This window comes from Nomascus leucogenys, chromosome 8 (genome assembly GCF_006542625.1).
Source record: "Nomascus leucogenys isolate Asia chromosome 8, Asia_NLE_v1, whole genome shotgun sequence".
NCBI lineage: Eukaryota > Metazoa > Chordata > Mammalia > Primates > Hylobatidae > Nomascus > Nomascus leucogenys.
This window is the reverse complement of record NC_044388.1, coordinates 102,149,480-102,160,538: the sequence shown is the minus strand read 5'-3', so window position 1 is coordinate 102,160,538 and position 11,059 is coordinate 102,149,480.

The following is an 11,059-nucleotide window of genomic DNA, read 5'->3' as shown; positions in this document are numbered from 1 at the left end:
TTTGACACAACTCGGGGGTGCTAGTGGCATCTAGTGAGTAGAGACCAGGATGCTGTTAGACATCCTACAATGCCAGGACCCCTCCACAACAAAGAGCCACCCGGCTCCGAACGTCAATAGCACTGCGGTGAAAAAACCCTGCTTTGAAGGAATAAATGGGCCGGGTGCAGTGGCTCACGCCTGTAATCCCAGCACTTTGGAAGGCTGAGGTGAGTGGATCACTTGAACTCAAGAGTTCAAGACCAGCCTGAGCAACATAGACAGACCCCCCATGTCTACAAGAAAATACAAAAATTAGCCGGGCATGGCGGCGTGCACCTGTAATCCCAGCTACTAGGGAGGCTGAGGTGGGACAATCGCTTGAACCTGGGAGGTGGAGGTTGCAGGGAACTGAGATCAAGCCACTGCACTCCAGCCTGGGTGACAGAGTGAGGCCATCTCAAAAAAAAAAAAAAAAGGAATATACGGTTTATGATACCTATATAAGGATTAAGCAATAAGATAAGTTGGCAATTTCTATTACCAAGCTTATTCCAAAAGTAAATTTAAGGAGACAGACATGTGGTTGCCAGAGTCATACAAAGTATAATGGAGGCTCCAAGGAAGAAGCTACTAGAACCCAGACAAATGAAGAGGAAGAGATGAGATTAGCCCTGGGTGTTCACGGTTGCATAGGAGCTCACCTGGTTTCAGGGAGGGAAGGGCATTTATGAGCAAAGTCACAAAGGTCTGGTGGGATCTCAGAAGAGGTAGGCCCATGCTCCCTTGGAGCAGGGAAGGCTTCTTGGCAAGGGAAGCTTAGGACAGATTGAGAGAGGAGCAGTTCTCCAGAGGGAGCACCAGCCAGCCAGGACCAGGGCATGGGTGGACTGCAGTGTCCCAGAGCCCCACAAGTTGGGAAACAGGAAGAGGGGGAGCTGGGACAAGACAGCAGTGACAGAGTCTAAAAGGCAGTTGAGATTGTGATCCAGAATCAAAACTCATCTTCTTGCCTTTCTAACCCACTCCACGCTCCCCCATCCCAGGAGCAGAACCTCCTGGAAATGCAGTAATCACCCTGACCTCTGCCCCTCATCCACCGTATCTAATCCATCCAGAAGTTCTACAGTTTCCCGCCCAAGAAGCACCTCTGCACCTCCACTGCCACCGCCCAAGTCCAAGCCACCTGCCTGCCTGGGCTGCAGCCAAAGCCTCCTCGCTGGGGCTTCTGCCTCTGTCAGGCACCTTCCAAATTCTCCTCATCACGGAAGCTGCTAGAGAGTTTAGGAATCAGAAAGTGGCCACAGCACTCGCCGGCAGGGACCCTGCTGAGCCTTTCTCCTGTGGTTTAGGAAGGGCCTTTCTCAGGGCATCTTAGCCCCCAATACAGGTGCCTTCCCAGGCCCTCCGGGGCAGCAGGTGACCTAGCTCTCGGGTGTAGGGAAAGAGCTCCAGTGCCTGACCCTACCTGCCACTCTGTGCAGCTGCCCCTGGCAGCCTGGGGCTTCCTTGCTCACGGGCCACAGATGGAACTCGTGGTTCCACCAGGCTGGGCCCTGGCGGCGGGGATGAGGGAGACTCTGCCTGCCAGCCTGCCATAGCAGGCCCAGGACACCCAAGTAGGGTGGGGTCCCTGGGGCCACTGCCTGGTGCAGTTCACCGCAGAGTGAGCCCAGGGCTCCCCTGGGCAGGGCCAGGCCCCCTGGGCGTCCAGAGAGCTCATTATCCTATCAGCCCCTGAAGCCGCACCTGCTCTCCTGGTCTCCTGTGATCTCAATTAATCCGTCCTGTCCTGATTAATTAGCAGGGTTAATTATGACGGCTGCTGCTGCTGAAGCCTTGGGAGGAAAGCCTAGCCAAGTGTTAGAGCTGAGACCCAGCCCGGGGTGGCGCGGGGGCGCCTCTCTCTGCCTCTCCCTGCAGGCTGCCCTGCCCTGCCCTGCCCAGGGCCAAGGCCAAGGATCTCAGGAAGCCACAGGGGCTGTGACTCCCACAGCCAGGCCTAGCAGGGCCAGGGCAATGCCCCCAGGCATCACCTGACGCAAGGAGACAGGGCCATGACCCCGGGGTTGGGCTCCCCTGGCCGGGCTTGTCATGTCACACCTTAGCCCTTGACCCTGCTGTCATTATGACCACACACCAGATGACCCCAGCACTCCATCCTGGTAGGGACCCCTTGGCCCCCTGGCCCAGCTGACTCTGAAATGAGTCCAACCGCCCCCAACCCCTTCCTCATCTGCTGAATCCTCCAGCCCCAAAGACCACTGTGCCTGGGAGACAGGCCCAGAGAGGGAGTTGGAGTCAGGAGTGGGACTGCTGTGGCCAGGCCCTTGGCCAGGGCTGTTGCAGGTCCTGTCCTGCTGCTGTTCATCAATTTCCTCACGGGCTCAGAGACTTCCCCATCCTGTATCCTTCCCCCAGACCCATCCGACCCTAGCTCGGCAAACCAGGTGTTGTGCCGAACCCGTGTCAACCTCAGTAGGGCGGGCACCAGGTTCCAGAGGCTGAAGAAGACACCTGGAGCCAGCAAACCAGCCTTGGGGTTACCAGGGACTTACCTGCAGGGCGGAGAGTCTAGGTGCGGCGGGCCGGGCAGGAGAACCGCAACCACAGCGGAGAGCGTGCAGTTTATACATGGTTTTCAATTAGCGCCATCCACTTAACAACCTCCACCTGGCAACATTCACGGCCTCAATCCTGAGTTCCACGAGATGGGCCGGGGTCTCAGATGTTCCTGTAGACAAGGAATGAATCTTCGGGCTGGCCAATCCCAGATTCCCTAGCTCGGAGCCCACCTTCAGGTGCGTCTGCCATACAGGGGCATTCTAAGGGCATGCTTAAGCTACTACTATCAGGGGCATTTACCCCACACCAGGCAACTCCAGCCTCTCCCTACAGCTGAGCCTACAGACCCCTCCCCACTGGCCCAAGATCCCTGAGCCCTTCCCCATCTCAGCTCCCACGTCCCCGGTCCCCCGCCTCGTCCTCTCCTTTTCTGGCCTCCACACCCTCCTCACCAGCCTGGAGCTGGAGTCCGGAGAGTCACCAAGCAAGGACCGGAACCTGACTCAGCACAGGCCCCCATCCGGGCTGGACGGACACTGCCCACTCCTGCACGCACCTCCGCTGGGCACCCATCCATTATCCTCCTCGCCAAAACGTGATCCATTATCACCGCCTGCGCCTGGCAAAATGTATCATTACCTGCACCTTGGGCACTTCCCAGATCAATCCACTTCTTAAATGTAGTAATAGAGAAGAGGATTAGGTACTAGAAAACTCATTATGAAAATGGCGTACTCAAATTCTTTAAAGGTGATATTTCATAAAATATACCCAGCCTGCCGTGTGCCTCAATCATTCTTTTTAATAGCTCTGTAGCAGCCAGAAAATAAAGTATTCATGAAGATTGAAGAAGATGATCCCATGAACTTCAATTTAATTGGTGCAAATTAAAACGATCCATCTTTTCGTACTGTCCGTCTATCTCCAATCAGCCCCACACCGCACGTCCGGCACCCTGATTACAATTATCTTTTAATAGGAAAACTTGTCAGTTTTTGTGTGATTTACATAAGCTTGAGCAAACTTATGAGTATCAGATAGGGCCTCGGTGTGTGATTTCCTCTCCCCAGCTCCCCGGCTCTGGGGATGGCCAGGTGGGGGCAGGGGCAGCAAGGTCCAGGAGGTGGGGGAGGGGCTGGGGATGGGTGTGAGGCATCTCTGAGCCTGCAGTTCTGCCAGAGATGGGGCCGGGTGAGACATCTGCGTGCACCACATCAGGCCGCAGCCCCTGGCCATTTCCTCCGGGACCGCAGCAGCTGGACGTAGAGCCAGACAGGGCTTCTTCAAAGAGGCCACAGAACCCACCTTGACCTCCCATTTTTGGAGGCCGCACTCTCTGCTCACCATCCACTCCCCACTCACGCCCCCTCGCTAAAGAGGTTACTGCCTCCCTAAAGAGCCTGTGGGGACAGACAAATGAGATTTTCCAGTGATGAGAAGCCTGGAGACAAAGTCAGCAGGAAACTGAACATAACAAGACAGGCGTGAACAGGGAGGAAAGACGGCTGCTTGTGTCCCCTAAGGAGCATGGGACTGGGAGGAGGTGGATTTTAATTCAACGGAAACCATCCTACCTGCACCCAAGCAAGACACAGCCACCAGTAAGCAAGTGGTGTCTTAGATTGCATCAATGGAGACATCATGGCTGGAAAGAGGGAGGTGATCCTTCCACCCACATCTGTGGTACGTGGATCACATCCGACATGTTCATGTACTCATCCACCCATTCATTCACTCCATACACATTTACTAAGATGTACTCTTCCACCCATTCACTCACCCCTTCATTCACTCCATACACATTTACTCACATGTACTCATCCACCCATTCACTCACCCCTTCATTCACTCCATACACATTTACTGAGATGTACTCATCCACCCATTCACTCATCCCTTCATTCACTTCATACACATTTACTGAGATGTACTCATCCACCCATTCATTCACCCCTTCATTCACTTCATACACATTTACTGAGATGTACTCATCCACCCATTCATTCACCCCTTTATTCATTCCATACACATTTACTGAGATGTACTCATCCACTCATTCACTCATCCCTTCATTCACTCTATACACATTTACTGAGATGTCATCCACCCATTCATTCACCCCTTCATTCACTTCATACACATTTACTGAGATGTCATCCACCCATTCATTCACCCCTTTATTCATTCCATACACATTTACTGAGTTCCTACTAAGTGTCAGGTGCTGGAGACCAAGCAGTGAACTCAGCGAGGGGCCAGATGAACATGGCAGAAAAGCACCACGAAGCTGCAGCTCTCCTACAACAGCTGGCTTATCTGCTTGTTACTGCCCTTTTAAAATTCGTAAATGAATTCTTAATTACACAAGTGATATATGAATGCATTGTCATTGTAAAAAAAAAAAAAAAAAAAAAAAAACGTAAGCATCACAGATATTGTCCCCAGCCACCTCCACCCTCTACTCTGTCCCTCTCTGGAGCTGTTACCCATCAGCTGTGTATCTTCCAGATTTTTCTCTATGCTCATATGCATATGGATCTACGGAAACATATAGATGCTTTTGGTTTCATTTCTTTTAAAGAAAGGTCTTCGTGAAGGAGTGGTGGCTCACACCTGTAATCCCAGCACTTTCAAAGGCTGAGGCAGAGGGATGGCTTGAGCCCAGTTCAAGATCAGCCTGGACGAAATAGCAAGACTTCATCTTTACAAAAAATTTAAAAATTAGTGGGCGTGGTGGCACGCACCTGTAGTCCCAGCTACTCAGGAGGCTAAGGCAGGAGGAACAGTTGAGCCCAGAAGTTCGAGGCTGCAATGCCTGGGCAATGCAGCAAGACCCCATCTCCAAAAAATAAAACAAAACAAAACAAGAACACAAAGAAACAACAACAACAACAACAACAACACACACACACACACACACACACACAAATGGTATTGCCCTATTGATGTTTTTCTGAAGTTCACTTCTTCCACTCAGCCTTCCCTGGATTTTTTCCGTCGCCCTTCAAGGGGGCTGTCCAGGGGAGAGGAGGCGGTGCTGATTTGACAGGTAGTGAGGGCCCCATCCGGAGATTGGCAGCTTCTGGGGAGCAGCAGAGCAGCACGTTGTGAACAAAAGTAGGAGGCTCTGCAGTCAACTCCAGCTCTGCCTCCTCAGCCACACCCCTTCCTGTCTCAGAGCCTGGGATTCCTTGTCCTTAAGACTGGGAACATGGGAGCATGACCCCTGGGATGCTGGGAGAACTAAGTTAAGGCCCAGAAAGTTATCAGCTTGGGACTTGGCACATGGATGGTTCTGTACGTGAGCTGACGATGACGATGATACCTGTGTCATCCAAGTCTAGGCCCCCAACAGAAACTTCATGTGGCTCCAGGCCCTACATTCTGCAAACAGACTCCTCCCCTGCCCTCATGGTCAGGATTGGAGTGGGGGTGAGCAACCATTATCAGCCTGATCCTACAGGCCTCTCCCTTCACTGCCCTCCCCTCCCCTAGGAACTCGGCCCTCTCAGGCTCCATTCGCACATCTCAGCAGCCCTCAGCCACCGGGAGCACATCATTGATACAATAAATTATTATTTTTTGCTAAAGTCACCCTTACATGGGAGGTAAAACCTTTACCAAGAGGGTCTGGAAATTAAACTCGCCAGAAATTTTGTCTCCTTAAGGAATGATAAGAATAATTTCTTGAGCATTTTCACAAAATGCACCCACCAGCTATCTCTCGCCCCAGCTCCGAATCCTCACGAAGCCCAGGAAGCAGGCTCCACGAGCATCCCCACAGATGCGTCAACTCCTGAGGTCCTGGTGCCCCTCACCACTCACTGGGAGTGAGCATGATCACCATTACTTAGGATCCAATGAGCTTTGCTGCAACAACAAACCAACCCAAATGTCAGTGGCTTTTCATGGTAAGAGTATATTTCACACTCACACAAAGCCCCCTGTGGGGTGCTGGCCGTTCTCTATGTTGTGGTCAGACCCTGTAGAACAGGTGCTTCTGGGGTCACTAAGGTGGAAAGGAAAGTGATGAAGAAAACCCCGTGGGTCTGAACTGCCTCAGCCCAAAAGTGACAAGTGCCACTGTGCTCCCAGTCCATTGGCCAAAACTCACCACATGGCCCCAGGCTAACTGCCGGGGAGGCTGGGAAATGTGGGAGATCACATTTGTATTTGATGAGCCCAGAATACCCTGCCACTCTGCATTTATAAAGTGAGAAACCTAGGCACAGAAAGGAGAAGTCATTTGCCCAAAGTCAACCAGCCCGTGAGGGTGAGAGCCCCTTTTCACACGGGTGGACATTGACGCTTGCTGATAAGCATGACAGTGCCCGCACACATCCACAGCTGTGTTTCCTCTCATGACCCGCCCCTCTGGATGGGTGAACACATCAGACTGATTTCTGGCTGAGGGTGTGAGAAACCTGGCCAGAGAGTCAGGGGGCAGGCTCTCTCCTCTGTCCACCCTTGGCAATGAGGCCTCACCTGCTGTATTATTCTGTTCTCGAATTGCTGTAAAGAACTACCTGAGACTGGGTAATTTACAAAGAAAGGAGGTTTAATTGGCTCACAGTTCTGCAGGCTGTACAGGAAGCATGGCTGGGAAGGCCTCAGGAAACTTACCATCTGGCGGAAGGTGAAGCAAGCATTGCTTACGTGGCCAGAGAAGGTGGAAGAGAGAGTAAAGGGGGTGGAGTGCTACACACCTTTACACAACCAAATCTCATGAGAATCACTCACTATCACAAGAACAGCAAGGGGGAAATCTGCCCCCTTGAGCCAATCACCTCCCACCAGGCCCCTCCTGCAACACTGGAGATTACAATTCGACATGAGATTTGAGTGGGGACACAGATCCAAACCATATCACCTGTCATCCTGGGGGAACACTAGTGCAGCCCATGCCTAAACGAGCACAGCCCCAGGCATAATCCTTCCTGTGATGTACCAACCCCAGCCCATTCCAGAACCCCTCGCCTGCCCCTTCCAGAATAAGAACTTGCTTCAGAATCTGTGACTGCCAATGAAGCAGGAATCTAAAAATCTAAAAATTATAACAAATATGCACAGTGAACATTCTCATGTCCAAATATTTACATACACCCACACACACAAATACACTCAAAAGACATGATATGGGGAGGTGTGTTTGCATCTATAAATCTGAATTTATTCACGGAAATGGTGGTATCATATGCTTGCTTACATGACTAGAATTGGAATTGACATAAAAATAAATGGCGAACTACTCTTCAAAAGTGTCAAGATCATGAAAGATAAAGAAAGACCGAGAGACTGTCACCAATTTTAGATGGCTAAGGAGACATGATGACTAAATGCAATGTGGTATCCTGGACTGGATCCTGGAACAAAAAAGGGCATCCATGGAAAAACTGGAAAAATCCAAATAAAGTCTGTAGTTTGGTTAATAGCATTTGATATGGTTTGGCTCTGTGTCTCTACCCAAATCTCATTTTGAATTGTAATCCCCATAATCCCCAAGTGTGGAGGGAAAGACCCGGTGGGAGGTGATTGGATCATGGCAGCAGCTTCCTCCATGCTGTTCTCATGATAGTGAGTGAGTTCTCACGAGATCTGATGGCTTTATAAGCCTCTGGCATTTCCCCTGTTTGTACTTCTCTCTCCTGCCACCACGTGAAGAAGGTCCTTGCTTTCTCTTCGCCTTCAGCCATGATTGTTAGTTTCCTGAGCCATGTGGAACTGTGAGTCAACTAAACCTCTTTCCTTTATAAATTACCCAGTCTTTGCTACTTCTTTACAGCAGTGTGAGAATGAACTAATGCAGTATCATACCAATGTTAATTTCTTAGTTTTAATAAAATGCAAATTCGGTCAAACCTCTTCTTCCTATTACTAATTTGAGTTTCCACAGGCCCTATTAGTATTCAGTATCTTCCTCTCGAAGAATTTTCTCTCCTCACCCTCATCCCCCATCGCCACCCCCAGTTATCTAACAACCGTATGGAACATCTCCATCTCAGGAAAGGGAGACCAACCTGACAATGCCAGCTGCTAGTGCTTTTCTCAGCCACATGGTGCCACTGTTGAAGACTGGACCTGCACAGCTTGGTAACCATGCTGGCCCTTGCTGCTTCAAGTGCCAGGCTCAGGCCAAGCAAGCACCCAGAAGGAGGCTCTCCCTTCTCACTCCTAGGCTTATCCACTATCCCCCAAAGCCTGACACCATGTCATGTTGGCTGGAACCAGAGGAGCTTCTAGCATAGCCACAAGCTGTGCCCAAACTAGCTCTCCCACAAGGCCTTTGTATGCCCCAGTGTGAGCTGGAGTCAGAGGCTAGATCCTCCCTTTCCATAGTCCACACACTCATTACCTAAGAACCGTATTCACACACATAAGGTTTTAGGGTCCAGACCACCTGTTTTTTAGTTGAGGAGGACAATGAAAAAAGGGCTCCTGGCTCTGGCTCCCAAAAGGGTGAAAGTGTGGAGTGGCTGCTGTGGTGCCCTGCCCAGGCCCCCTTCCATGGGCTGCATACTTATTCTCCAGCCTCAGGGAACACTGCTCCTTCCTCTGGACAATTGTCCTCAGTCAAGTTCCTCTCACCCCAGGAGTGGCTGATGGACATAGGAGCTCAAAAGCCCAGGCCCCACTGCCTCAAAAAGAGACAACTCTCGTGGTGCAGCTCATACTCCAGAACCCACCATGGGGCCAGGCTGAGGCTAGGCTCCAGCCAAGACCATTCCTGCTCAGTCCCTTCACCTGCCCTGTCCTGCTTTCCTCCCTCCCTCTCTCCTGATGGCTCTTCCTCAGTAAATCATACGTATTAATCCCTTCTCACATTACTAAAAAGAACTGCCTGAGACTGGATAATTTATAAAGAAAAGAGGTTTAATTGACTCACAGTTCCACAGGGTTTAGAGGACCATGGCTGGGAAGCCTCAGGAAGCTTACAATCATGGTGGAAGGGAAAGGGGAAGCAAGCATGGCTTGCCATGGCAGAGCAGGAGAGAGAGAGAAGGGGGAAGTGCCACACACTTTCAAAAGACCAGATTTCATGAGAACTCACTCACTATCTCAACAAGAAGAAAATCTACCCCCATGATCTAATCACCTCCTACCAAGTCCCTTCCCCAACACTGGATATTACAATTCAACATGAGACTTGCATGGGGACACAGAGCCAAACTATATTACCATGTGACCCTGAATCCCTCTCAACCTCTGCATCTGTGGAATCCAACCCTAAGGTGGCAGCACAGTGGAGAAGCTCAGGTGGTGGAGGAGATTTGGGGGCAGTGCTAGTGGTCAACTTTAAGGACGGATTCTTGCGTCCCATCACTCACTGGCGGCCTGGTGAGGACTCCATCACTTTTGGCAGGTAGAGAATCCATGGTCCTGGCACACTGTAGTGTGTAACTTTCATTATCTTCCACCCAGAGTGAGCCAGGACAAAGTACAGGGAAGCATGGATATGCTGGCTTGAGCAATAACTCCAGTGTTCGTGAAGTTTGGGAGAATAGCAACTAGAAGGATGGTAGGACTGGTGGTGGTTGCTGAATGCCACGGATGCCCTAAGGAGAGAAAATGACGACCTCAAAGTGATCAATCACCAATTCCAAGTGAATGTGAAAGCTGTAGGGGCTTCTAGGCAGGGTTTAAAGAGATGCTCATTCCCTGGAGCTGGAGGGAGACAGAGCTGAGGACAAGGCTCAGGACCTAATCAGAAGAGCAGCGGAATTTCAGAGAAGGTCAAATCATCAGTCCTGGTAATTATCCTACACCAAAAGTGGGGCCTTGATAGGAAAGGAGTGGGACTGAGCAACATGTGATGGAGCCACTGGGGGAGATGCACCTGAGAACCCTGAACTCCAGGTTCCCCTGAACTATGTGGGTTCAGAGAAGTGGGCCACAGCCAGGGCAGGAGATGTCTTAAGATGTGCTGGCCCTGCTCAAGATCTGCCCCCACATGCCCTCATGGCCACCAGAGCTATAACTAGGATCAAATTGAAGTGTGTCCCAACTTAGCAAGTGTGGGCCTGCTAAGGGAAGGGAGGAACACCCACCAAAGAGCTGCACGTCCTGGCCAAGATGCATGGGTGGGACAGATTCTAATGCTGCTGGATCATAGAGGGTGGGATGTACAACTGGATAAGCAAGAGCCTGTCACTACGGAGACTCCCCAACAACCCAGGATTTGCCACTCAGCAAGAGCCCCAAGAGCTGCTGGGAGGGCTCTTGGATGCTTGGACAAAGCAATGGGTCTCATTAAATGAAGATGCCAGGGCTGTCATGGCTGGCTGGAGGAGGGGATCAGAGGCTCGGAGGAGGAGCTGCGCTGGAGTGGCCCTCCCATACCTGATCCAAGCCCACCCGTGACTGTGGTCCTTAGAAGGCTCCAGATGCACCGTTTATTGAAGTGACAGGAATGAGCTGATGACGGAGGCACCAACATGGTTGAGATCAGTGGTGGCTGTCGTCGTAGCCCAGGGCTGTTGATGGGAGGTGCTGTTGCAGAACTGGGATCCCTGGTGAA